This window comes from Temnothorax nylanderi, unplaced genomic scaffold (assembly GCF_030848795.1).
Source record: "Temnothorax nylanderi isolate EJ_2023f unplaced genomic scaffold, tnyl_v1.0 TNYL_tig0760_pilon, whole genome shotgun sequence".
In the NCBI taxonomy this organism is placed as follows: domain Eukaryota; kingdom Metazoa; phylum Arthropoda; class Insecta; order Hymenoptera; family Formicidae; genus Temnothorax; species Temnothorax nylanderi.
Window position 1 is genome coordinate 1 of NW_027249822.1, and position 12,182 is coordinate 12,182.

Sequence of the window (12,182 nt, forward strand, 5' to 3'; positions counted from 1 at the left end):
AAAAATACAAGAATCAAGCTCAAGCGGATCATTTTCCTTTTCTTTTATCATTTTCATGATTTTTAATATCTCCTTAAATCATCATAATCTATCGCAACTTAACAATTAACTTCAGCAAAGCAAACACTCCGCTTACTTGTTATTATATATTATAGAAAAACACAAAAATTCGTCATTTTTGCGTCTACAGCATTCGAAAGTCGAACTATCTAAAATTACAATGCGTAAGCACGGTAAAAGTATGTAAAATTGAAATATATGAATATACAAATTGTTTAAGTATGTCTATAATAAATAGCTATACTTCAATAATGCATTTTAGAGCATACAGGGTGGCCCACTTAATCCGATATTCAATTCAGAAAGTGTATTGAATTTAAATAGAAAATTAAATGTATCAGTATAAGCACAGAAATACAGGATTCAAATCTCCGGGGTATTCAGGGGAAAAGCTGGAAGTAAAGAAGGATTTTGTGGGAGGAATGCCGTAACAGAACGGTGAGGGATTCGGGGGAAAAAAAGGGATGCTACTCCATCCGTAAAAATGGTGGAGGGAGAGCGAGGGGGGAGGGACACTCAAATATTTTGTGGAAACGGGAGATAAGAAAAGAGGTCCCCTGCTGCATTTCAGGGGCATGTGAGAGGGAGTGTTTTCACGTCACCCGTTGCATGACGTTATGCCTGGCGACAGCAAGAATGTCGGGTCGACATCCTTGAGCCTCGCTTGAATTTTATATTTCTATGCTGAAATACTTGTATTTTTAAAAGTGCATTGAAGTAAAATATTCGTCGAAAACGGCGAGTACTTTGCGAGATGTAGCTCGCGCATTTAGAAACGCGCTCTCGCGAAGCCATTGTCAAAATTCGCGGGTCACCCGGTACAGGGCGACAGTAGAAAATGGCGGATCCACATTCTATCGAGCGATTATCGCGCGACAGCGCGATGTCCAGCGGTCTCGAAAAATCGCCTGGCGAGTCGCGAATCCGTGAGCGTCAAGCTTCCCGCAGCAGAATCAGATAAGAATAGATAAGCACGCGTCCGCTGATAACGGCGATACGTATTACGTACGGGGAGGTGTTCGGTCCAGCGTAGATTCGGCGTAACCTCGAATTCTCCTCGTCGATTCGCGCTGCCAGATAGCGCGCCGATAGCGGGATAATTGCTGCGCACTTCGCGGCAGTTCGCGGCATATGCATGCGTCGAGAGCTCGACCGAGCTTGCGCGATGCGCAACGTGGTCACGACGTCACGTGACCAAGCGCGCCGTGCGCGAACCGATTATGAAAGATGTTTTCCCGCTCCATATAATAATAGCAATAATAAAGAGAAATTATATTGATGACCCGATGGAAATGCCCATTATGTCTATTTCTATCTAATGTTGATCGACTTTAATCTAGATTTAACTTAGTTTTTATCTTTTTCTAGTTCTGAGATTGACCTGCATTGATAGAACTATATATTGTTTATATATTAGAGCGACTCTGACCAACGACAGCTCTGATTGAGTTGACCGACGATTAATTCAATCCGTCTAAATTGCCTAAGGCAAAATTCTTAATTATATAACTTGTTCCTTGATTTAATCTCTTATCCATGTTAACAAAATAACATATTACGTGATAAGTTAATCGTCGCGATTGACGGATTTTGACGTACAAAAATGATTTTTTATTTTTGGCGGCCTTACGATAACAGCTTACGATAACGTACGCTTCTGCTATGAAAATATTATTGAATGGCGGGACTATTAATATATAACGTCAATAGTCTAAGACGCAATAAACGTGCAAACGCAGCGCCAATTGAGGAGACTTGAATCTTGAATCGCAAATTGGTAGAATAAGAGGAGGGGGAGTATCATATATATATTCCCTAAGTTCCATACTTAAATTCTCGATATATATTCCCGATACATGTCTCGAATATTATCTCAAGCATGATATGCAAGAAGGTGAGGCTAAATCAACGGAAGCTTCTCTTACCTGACATGATAACGACGTTTCAATCGGTAGTATCCACATCTTGGAATGACGGCTACGTCTCGCGATAAACAGGTCAATAAGCACCGACGATCTAAAAAGGCCTATATACCACGTGCTCCAGCAGCTGTCATGCACTATTTACGTTTCTGGAGGATCCGCAAACGGGAACCACTCGTTGTCATGAGTTCTGCCGCCCGATGGCCGATCGATAATCGGGCAGATAAAATACAAACGCGGAGTTCCGCGCGTTCCGAAAACTATTTTCCTTCGCCGTGCAGGCAATTTCCAGAAATTTTTAACTATTTTAATCTTTTTTGTGACCCAAAATACACAAAATTTGAAAATTTTAAAGAAATCAGGAAGGGGGTCGTTATACTCAATATTTAAAAATATTTCAAAAATAATGCACCGGCATACATTCGGCGGTAAAGTATCAAAGAGAATATGATCAAATAATTAAGAAATATAATCAAGGAGTTTCGGGAATCATTGAATTCTATTATAAGAATTCTTAAAATTCCAAATCCAAGGGTTCACAAATTTCGAGAATTGCCGAATTCCAAACGGTCGATCATGTTGAAAAGAGTGAGTATTACAAAAGTGAGGAAATTCACTAGAGTATCTGCGATTTCATTGGTCGAAATCACGTCGAAATCTAGTAAGACGGTTCACTTTTGTAATTTTTACCTTCTTTCGAAAGATACATGAACGACCCCTTGAATTCCTAAAATTCTTATTTTTCTTCTTTTTTAAAGGAATCAATTTAAAACGTTGAAAGTTTTAATATAAAAACATATTAGTTGCATTTGCATATTTGTGAACGCAATCGATAGAATAGAGAATTTTCTTCTCGACATTGATAGCCGTGGATTGATTTCTCGCTTTCCGACGGTCAAATGTAAAAACGTGCAAACTACAATTTGATTATATTTTATTGAATTTAAAAAATAACTTAAATTACATTTTATGCATAAATCTTTATTTTATATTTGACACAACTTTTTACGCTATATTTATAGAAAAAATAGTTTTGAATAAAATGTGCTTAAAATAAAAAAAAAATGTTTTTTCAATGAATTCATACATGCGGCGTCTTTTCTTTAAATCATTTTCTCAATCGTTTATCTTCTTTTTAAATCTTAAATTTATATCTATAAGCGAAATTAAAGACTCAAACGAATTTGTAAATATTTTTTTTATTGTTCCTTTTCTTATAATTTTAATTCTATGATTAGATTATTTTATATATCACACATTATTACATTAACACATTATACTTATTTCTACTTGCGATTTACAGTTTACACTTGATAAGGATGTCTCTTGACATAGTCAGCCAAGACATTCTCCAGATACTAAACTCCAGATAGACACATGTTTTTCCTTGATCTGTGCAAAGAAGTCGCAATTGTGATGCATCACATGAATTGCTCTCAATTTAGGATGCTGCTCAACAATTGCGGAACTAGCTAACTGTCGCAAGTATAGTTCTTTTACATCTTTGCACAGTGTCAGCTCGTTGAAATCATCATGGTGATCTACCAAATTGATTTCTTCCAAGCGTTGACAGGAAGAAAACAATCTATGGAACAAATGTCTGTCGAGTGTGCCATCGTTCCTGTAACAAAAACCATACTATTACTACGGTTCAATCGCAAAGAAAAAAAAACAACAACCGTTCATGATGTTTGCAAGAGATGTAAATTTCGAAAACATACAAATTTCAATAAAGAATTAAAGAATATGATAATATGCATTTAAAAAAATATAGCGCACACTTACATCCATAAAATATACAGTTTTCGTAAATTTTTGCATTCACAGAGGTCATCAATATTTCGCGACGAAATAATACCTCCCGATATATCTAAAATTTCCAAGTCTGGACACGAATTTCTCGCCTGCATCGTAATTGCGTCTGCATCTAGATCTTCTGTCACGCCGGGCAAAAGTAAGACACGCATTCGTGGAGTTTTTTCCAATATTTTGCAAACAGATTTGGATGTTATAAACGTCATTCTAAGGTCCAAATGTTCTAGACCTTTTAGATTTCTGACGTACGAGAGGCCTCTGTCTGTTAATACACCTCGACATGCAGCGAGATCCAATACTAAAAAATAATATATACACACATATATATATTGATCATATCCAATTTACCTGTAATCTTAACAATTCACATTTATTTAATTACCTCTCAAATTTTTACACATTCTCGAAATTTTAAATAAAATATGTTCATTGACAGAATCGCAGTCTCTTAACCGCAGGTGAGTTAAAAACCTGCCAAATTTTTTCATTAATCTTAATAAATGATCAGTAGAAATCCCACTTGATGTCAAATCCAATTGTTTTACAGATTTACATGTGGATGCGAAAAAAGATATAATGTTGTGGACGTGAGTAAAATTTTTATATTGTATATTACGTAAATTTAAACATTTAAATTTAAAGAGACTATGATCCCGTGTTATTCTTCTGAGGCGTTTATCTACTGCGTAGATATGGCTCAACGAACTCATATCTAGGTTTTTAAAAATTTTTAATATTATTTCGTCCTGCAAAAATAAAAAATAAGATTTCAATACATGAGATTACATGTGGTGGCCGCGTGTGCTCCTACCAAAGATGGCACCACACTAATCAACCACGTTTTCTCGCGAGCGCTCGACCGCGACGACTTAAAGATATAAACAAATTCGACAACAATATTCATTGCCCCGATCGACGCTCTCACCGACGATCTCGTCGGACGACAAGAGCTGTCGGCGGGGCATGTACATACGTGTGGAGAGTCATACCATCGCGATCCGCAGAGAGTCGCATGGTATTGTTGGGGACTCATATTCTACACGTTCAACATTACTTACTACTCTCCATCATCAGCCACGACAACTATATATTATCCCCAACTATACATTTAAATAAATATACAAAAAATAAAATTTCTTTGAGTGCTTACTGGCAACGCAGAAAATGTCGTACAAAGTGACTGCTTCTTTGCTATAGACTCCGTAGAGAGTTTAATGGATTTCAGAGAATTATTTCTCTCAGATTTAGATGTTATTAACGTCATTCTAAGGTCCAAATGTTCTAGACCTTTTAGATTTCTGACGTACGAGAGGCCTCTCGTACAAGATGTATTGCTGTAAATAAAATTAGAACAAATTATTCTTCTGAGGCGTTTATTTGTTGCGTACATATGGCTCAACGACCTCATATCTAATTAAATTAAATTAAATTAAAATTGTGAATATTCTGATGGCTTTTTCAAATGGTTCGTGTAATGGTTCGTGTAATGCTTAGATGTATTAATACACGAACCATTTGAAAAAGCATTTGAATAATGCAGAATCTAAGCATTACACGAACCATTACACGAACCATTTGAAAAAGCATTTGAATAATGCAGAATCTAAGCATTACACGAACCATTACACGAACCATTTGAAAAAGCCTTCAGAATATTCACAATTTTAATTTAATTTAATTTAATTAGATATGAGGTCGTTGAGCCATATGTACGCAACAAATAAACGCCTCAGAAGAATAATTTGTTCTAATTTTATTTACAGCAATACATCTTGTACGAGAGGCCTCTCGTACGTCAGAAATCTAAAAGGTCTAGAACATTTGGACCTTAGAATGACGTTAATAACATCTAAATCTGAGAGAAATAATTCTCTGAAATCCATTAAACTCTCTACGGAGTCTATAGCAAAGAAGCAGTCACTTTGTACGACATTTTCTGCGTTGCCAGTAAGCACTCAAAGAAATTTTATTTTTTGTATATTTATTTAAATGTATAGTTGGGGATAATATATAGTTGTCGTGGCTGATGATGGAGAGTAGTAAGTAATGTTGAACGTGTAGAATATGAGTCCCCAACAATACCATGCGACTCTCTGCGGATCGCGATGGTATGACTCTCCACACGTATGTACATGCCCCGCCGACAGCTCTTGTCGTCCGACGAGATCGTCGGTGAGAGCGTCGATCGGGGCAATGAATATTGTTGTCGAATTTGTTTATATCTTTAAGTCGTCGCGGTCGAGCGCTCGCGAGAAAACGTGGTTGATTAGTGTGGTGCCATCTTTGGTAGGAGCACACGCGGCCACCACATGTAATCTCATGTATTGAAATCTTATTTTTTATTTTTGCAGGACGAAATAATATTAAAAATTTTTAAAAACCTAGATATGAGTTCGTTGAGCCATATCTACGCAGTAGATAAACGCCTCAGAAGAATAACACGGGATCATAGTCTCTTTAAATTTAAATGTTTAAATTTACGTAATATACAATATAAAAATTTTACTCACGTCCACAACATTATATCTTTTTTCGCATCCACATGTAAATCTGTAAAACAATTGGATTTGACATCAAGTGGGATTTCTACTGATCATTTATTAAGATTAATGAAAAAATTTGGCAGGTTTTTAACTCACCTGCGGTTAAGAGACTGCGATTCTGTCAATGAACATATTTTATTTAAAATTTCGAGAATGTGTAAAATTTGAGAGGTAATTAAATAAATGTGAATTGTTAAGATTACAGGTAAATTGGATATGATCAATATATATATGTGTGTATATATTATTTTTTAGTATTGGATCTCGCTGCATGTCGAGGTGTATTAACAGACAGAGGCCTCTCGTACGTCAGAAATCTAAAAGGTCTAGAACATTTGGACCTTAGAATGACGTTTATAACATCCAAATCTGTTTGCAAAATATTGGAAAAAAACTCCACGAATGCGTGTCTTACTTTTGCCCGGCGTGACAGAAGATCTAGATGCAGACGCAATTACGATGCAGGCGAGAAATTCGTGTCCAGACTTGGAAATTTTAGATATATCGGGAGGTATTATTTCGTCGCGAAATATTGATGACCTCTGTGAATGCAAAAATTTACGAAAACTGTATATTTTATGGATGTAAGTGTGCGCTATATTTTTTTAAATGCATATTATCATATTCTTTAATTCTTTATTGAAATTTGTATGTTTTCGAAATTTACATCTCTTGCAAACATCATGAACGGTTGTTGTTTTTTTTTCTTTGCGATTGAACCGTAGTAATAGTATGGTTTTTGTTACAGGAACGATGGCACACTCGACAGACATTTGTTCCATAGATTGTTTTCTTCCTGTCAACGCTTGGAAGAAATCAGTTTGGTAGATCACAATGATGATTTCAACGAGCTGACACTGTGCAAAGATGTAAAAGAACTATACTTGCGACAGTGTTAGCTAGTTCCGCAATTGTTGAGCAGCATCCTAAATTGAGAGCAATTCATGTGATGCATCACAATTGCGACTTCTTTGCACAGATCAAGGAAAAACATGTGTCTATCTGGAGTTTAGTATCTGGAGAACGTCTTGGCTTATCAAGTGTAAACTGTAAATCGGAAGTAGAAATAAGTATAATGTATTAATGTAATAATGTGTGATATATAAAATAATGTAATCATAGAATTAAAATTATAAGAAAAGGAACAATAAAAAAAATATTTACAAATTCGTTTGAGTCTTTAATTTCGCTTATAGATAAATTTAAGATTTAAAAAGAAGATAAACGATTGAGAAAATGATTTAAAGAAAAGACGCCGCATGTACGAATTCATTGAAAAAACATATATTTTTTTTAATTTTAAACACATTTTATTCAAAACTATTTTTTCTATAAATATAGCGTAAAAAGTTGTGTCAAATATAAAATAAAGATTTATGCATAAAATGTAATTTAAGTTATTTTTTAAATTCAATAAAATATAATCAAATTGTAGTTTGCACGTTTTTACATTTGACCGTCGGAAAGCGAGAAATCAATACACGGCTATCAATGTCGAGAGGTAAATTCTCTATTCTATCGATTGCGTTCACAAATATGCAAATACAACTAATATGTTTTTATATTAAAACTTTCAACGTTTTAAATTGATTCCTTTAAAAAAGAAGAAAAATAAGAATTTTAGGAATTCAAGGGGTCGATCATGTATCTTTCGAAACAAGGTAAACAAGTAGAAACCTGCACATTGCTTCCTCTATGAGGAAGCCTGTTTTTTTATGCATAATTATTAGTAAATATTTATTAATTTGGCTTTCTCATAGAGGAAGTAATGTGTAGGTTTCTACTTGCACACTTAAAAACTATAAGGAAGCAATGTGCAAGTTTCTACCTGCTCGCTTAAACAAGTTTCTACTTGCACACTTAAAAACTATGAGAAAGCAATGTACAAGTTTCCACTTGCACACTTTAAAACTATGAGGAACCAATGTACAAGTTTCTACTTACACATTTAAAAACTATGAGGAAGCAATGTGCAAGTTTCTACTTGCACACTTAAAAACTATGAGAAAGCAATGTGCAAGTTTCTACTTGCATACTTTTTTTTATGGATAGAATATCATTAAAGATAGATTGGTGTTGAATTTGGCAATGATCGGTGAAGGGGTCACCAATTTTTGCCTAAAAAGTGTACAAGTCATACACGTAATCTTATATATAAAATATCATTAAAGGGAGGTTGTTTTGAATTTGGCGAAGATTAGTGAAAGGGTTACCGATTTCTGCCTAAAAAATGTATAGGGTAGACCGAGGCAAATCGGATTACTAATTAGCACGATAAAATAGCTCATTTAAAATAAAACACTAACGAAAATTGTCTTAAAACTTATATTAATCCGATTCGCCTCAATCTACTCTTAGTTATTTGATGGATAGAGTATCATTAAAGGAAGATTGTTATTTAATTTGGCGAGGATCGGTGAAGGGATTACCGATTTCTGCTTAAAAAGTGTATAAGATGTACATGTAATTTTATATATAGAGTATTATTAAAAGAAGGTTGTTTTGATTTTACGAGGTAAATGGGTTACCGATTTCTGCTTAAAAAATATGTAATGATTTCTGCTTAAAAAATGTGTAAGTTATTTGATGGATAAAGTATCATTTAAGAAAGGTATTGAATTTGGCGAGGATCGGTGAAGGAGTTACCGATTTTTGCTTAAAAAGTTACTTCATTAGTTATACATGTAATTTTATATAGAGTATCATTAAAAAAAGATTGGTATTGAATTTGGCGATAATCGGTAAAAAGGTTCTTTCTTTATACTGAATTTTTCAAAATTTTAAATGCCTTTAACTCAAGAACTGATCAATCAAATCTTAAAGAATTATATATGAAATAAGGGTAAAAAAGACTGAAGAATATAATAAAATTAGAAATAGTCCAATATTTCAAAATTTACAAAAGTTAGAGCAACCAGGGGCATTTCTAAAAAAATTCAAAATTTTATAAAGAAAGAACCTTTTTACCGATTATCGCCAAATTCAATACTAACCTTCTTTAATGATACTCTATATGAAATTACATATACAACTTATACATGTAACTTTTTGAGCAGAAATCGGTAACTCCTTCACTGATCATCGCCAAATTCAATACCTTCCTTAAATAATATTCTATCCATCAAATAACTTACACATTTTTTAAGCAAAAATCGATAACCCTTTCACGTACTCTCGCAAAATTCAAAACAACTTTATTTTAATGATACTCTATATAAAATTACATGTACGTCTTATACACCTTTTAAGCAGAAATCGGTAATCCCTTCACCGATCCTCAAAAAATTCAAAAATTTAAAAAAAAACCCCTTTACCGATCATCGCCAAATTCAATACTAACCTTCCTTAAATGATACGTACTCTATCAATTAAAAAAAAATTCAGCCCGATATCTCAATATTTGCGAAAGTTAGAGCAACCACGGACATTTCTAAAAAAATGCAAAATTTTTTAAAAAAGAACCCCTTTACCGATCATCGCCAAATTCAATACCAACCTTCCTTGAATGATACTCTATCGATTAAAAAAAAATTCAGACCGATATCTCAATATTTGCGGAAGTTAGAGCAACCACGGACATTTCTAAAAAAATGCAAAATTTTTTAAAAAAGAACCCCTTTACCGATCATCGCCAAATTCAATACCAACCTTCCTTGAATGATACTCTATCGATTAAAAAAAAATTCAGACCGATATCTCAATATTTGCGGAAGTTAGAGCAACCACGGACATCAAGTCCGCACATACACACACACATACACACATACGGACATTTTTTTAATGCAATATTTCGACGTTTTAAAACACTCTGAAGATATTAGCATCAAAAACTCACAAAACAATCTTTTCTTTGGTTTCTTCTACCCCCATTTCATATATAATTCTTTTAAATTTGGTTGATTATACCCAACTTTATACGCAATCAAAGATTCATATACGAAATTTACGAAAACAAAGCTTCCTCTATGAGGAAGCAAAATTACAAAAGTGAACCGTCTTACTAGATTTCGACGTGATTTCGACCAATAAAATCGCAGATACTCTAGTGAATTTCCTCACTTTTGTAATACTCACTCTTTTCAACATGATCGACCGTTTGGAATTCAGCAATTCTCGAAATTTGTGAACCCTTGGATTTGGAATTTTAAGAATTCTTATGATAGAATTCAATGATTCCTGAAACTCCTTGATTATATTTCTTAATTATTTGATCATATTCTCTTTGATACTTGATACGGCGAATGTATGCCGGTGCATTATTTTTGAAATATTTTTAAATATTGAGTATAACGACACCCTTCCTGATTTCTTTAAAATTTTCAAATTTTGTGTATTTTAAGTCATAAAAAAGATTAAAATAGTTAAAAATTTCTGGAATAAATGTTGATTGTCGATTTTTCCTACGTTTTTTCCTCTTCAGCGAGTTATAAAAAGCAGAAAAAAATTTCTTTTTGTAAAAAAGGTGTAAAAAAAGATATGATATTATGAATAAATCTTAGAAGATGTATTGCGGCAAATAATATTGGAACATTCATTATTAAGGGCCCTTAATAATGAACATTATTTTGTTCCAAAATTATTCGCAGTGATACATCTTCTAAGATTTATTCATAACATCATATCTTTTTTTGCACCCACATGTAAATGTTTACAGCCTTGTTTAGAATGCTGTTGGTACCAGAATTGAGTAAAAGAAATTTTTTTCTGTTTTTTATAACTCGCTGAAGAGGAAAAAACGTAGGAAAAATCGACAATCAACATTTAGTATAGCGTCAGTTCGTAAAAAAAATTTATTTTTTGGCCGAATCTGGTATTAATCTTCACAACACTTATACAGATTAAGAATATGTTTGGTTTTTTTCTCTTCAGATACACACAACGTCCGCAACACTGGTCGTCAATCAGAGGCGCATCATTATGCCCGAGCGTACAAAACCACATGTTTTTCTTTATTTTCCAACAAAATTTAAACATGTTTTTAAAGCAACAATAAATATGTGTAAAAATTTTCAGAAAAACAACTCGAACAGTTTTAAATTTATTCTATTCTAAAAATCACCTTTAAAAACAGCTTTCTAGACAAGAATACCCCCTAAAAAAATAAAAAAAATTGAATATTACTTAATGATTATAATACCTTCTACAGATTAATTTTGATGTCCCTATCAATTGCACGGCATCTAGCCGTGATGAATATTTTAAAACGCTGGACATAAATTTTAGCCTTATTGTTTTGGTTTTAAAGTTGCACGGATGCGATAAGGATGGGGAAAATAATCTCGATGTCGGGGGTACATTCTGAGGAGGCCCATTCCACAATTGAAACCACTTATTATTAGAATCTTGAGCCGAAATTTGAATTACGCTTCCAGGATTATATACTTCATTAGACACTCTGATTGGATATACAGCTTCTCGAAACTCGAGATCTTCAAAACAAAAAAATTTAATTATAATCCTTTCTGAACACAAACGTATCTTTTTGAACAATATCTTATTTATCAATTCAAATTATGTATACATACAAATATAATTATAACGGCTGTTCCTATGATTTTGTGGTACATAATTATCCTGCCATGGCGATCCTGAGATATCGAAACCATAAGTTCTCTGTGCAAGAAAGTTGTGCATAAGTTAGATTACGATTACATTCTACTAAACAATAACACACGTAATAATATCATCAGAAAACACGTACCATGACTAATGTTTCCAAAAAATCTCCATAATTCGGAAAATTGGTAGGTGCTCCAATTACGTTTCTAGATGTTTCGGCTAAACTTCTATTATTATCATTATATCCTGCATAGGCATCATTCACAAATTGATAGATGAAATC

General features: G+C 33.6%; 1 long non-coding RNA gene across 1 annotated transcript in view; it reads left to right on the top strand.

Moving 5' to 3' along the window:
* The first annotated feature begins 647 nt into the window (after positions 1-647).
* LOC139785232 (uncharacterized) overlaps positions 648-12,182 on the top strand; it is a 46,577-nt gene continuing 35,042 nt past the window's right edge. The window contains exon 1 of the long non-coding RNA XR_011721863.1: positions 648-986. This is a non-coding gene — a long non-coding RNA (uncharacterized lncRNA). The remainder of the gene's footprint in view (positions 987-12,182) is intronic.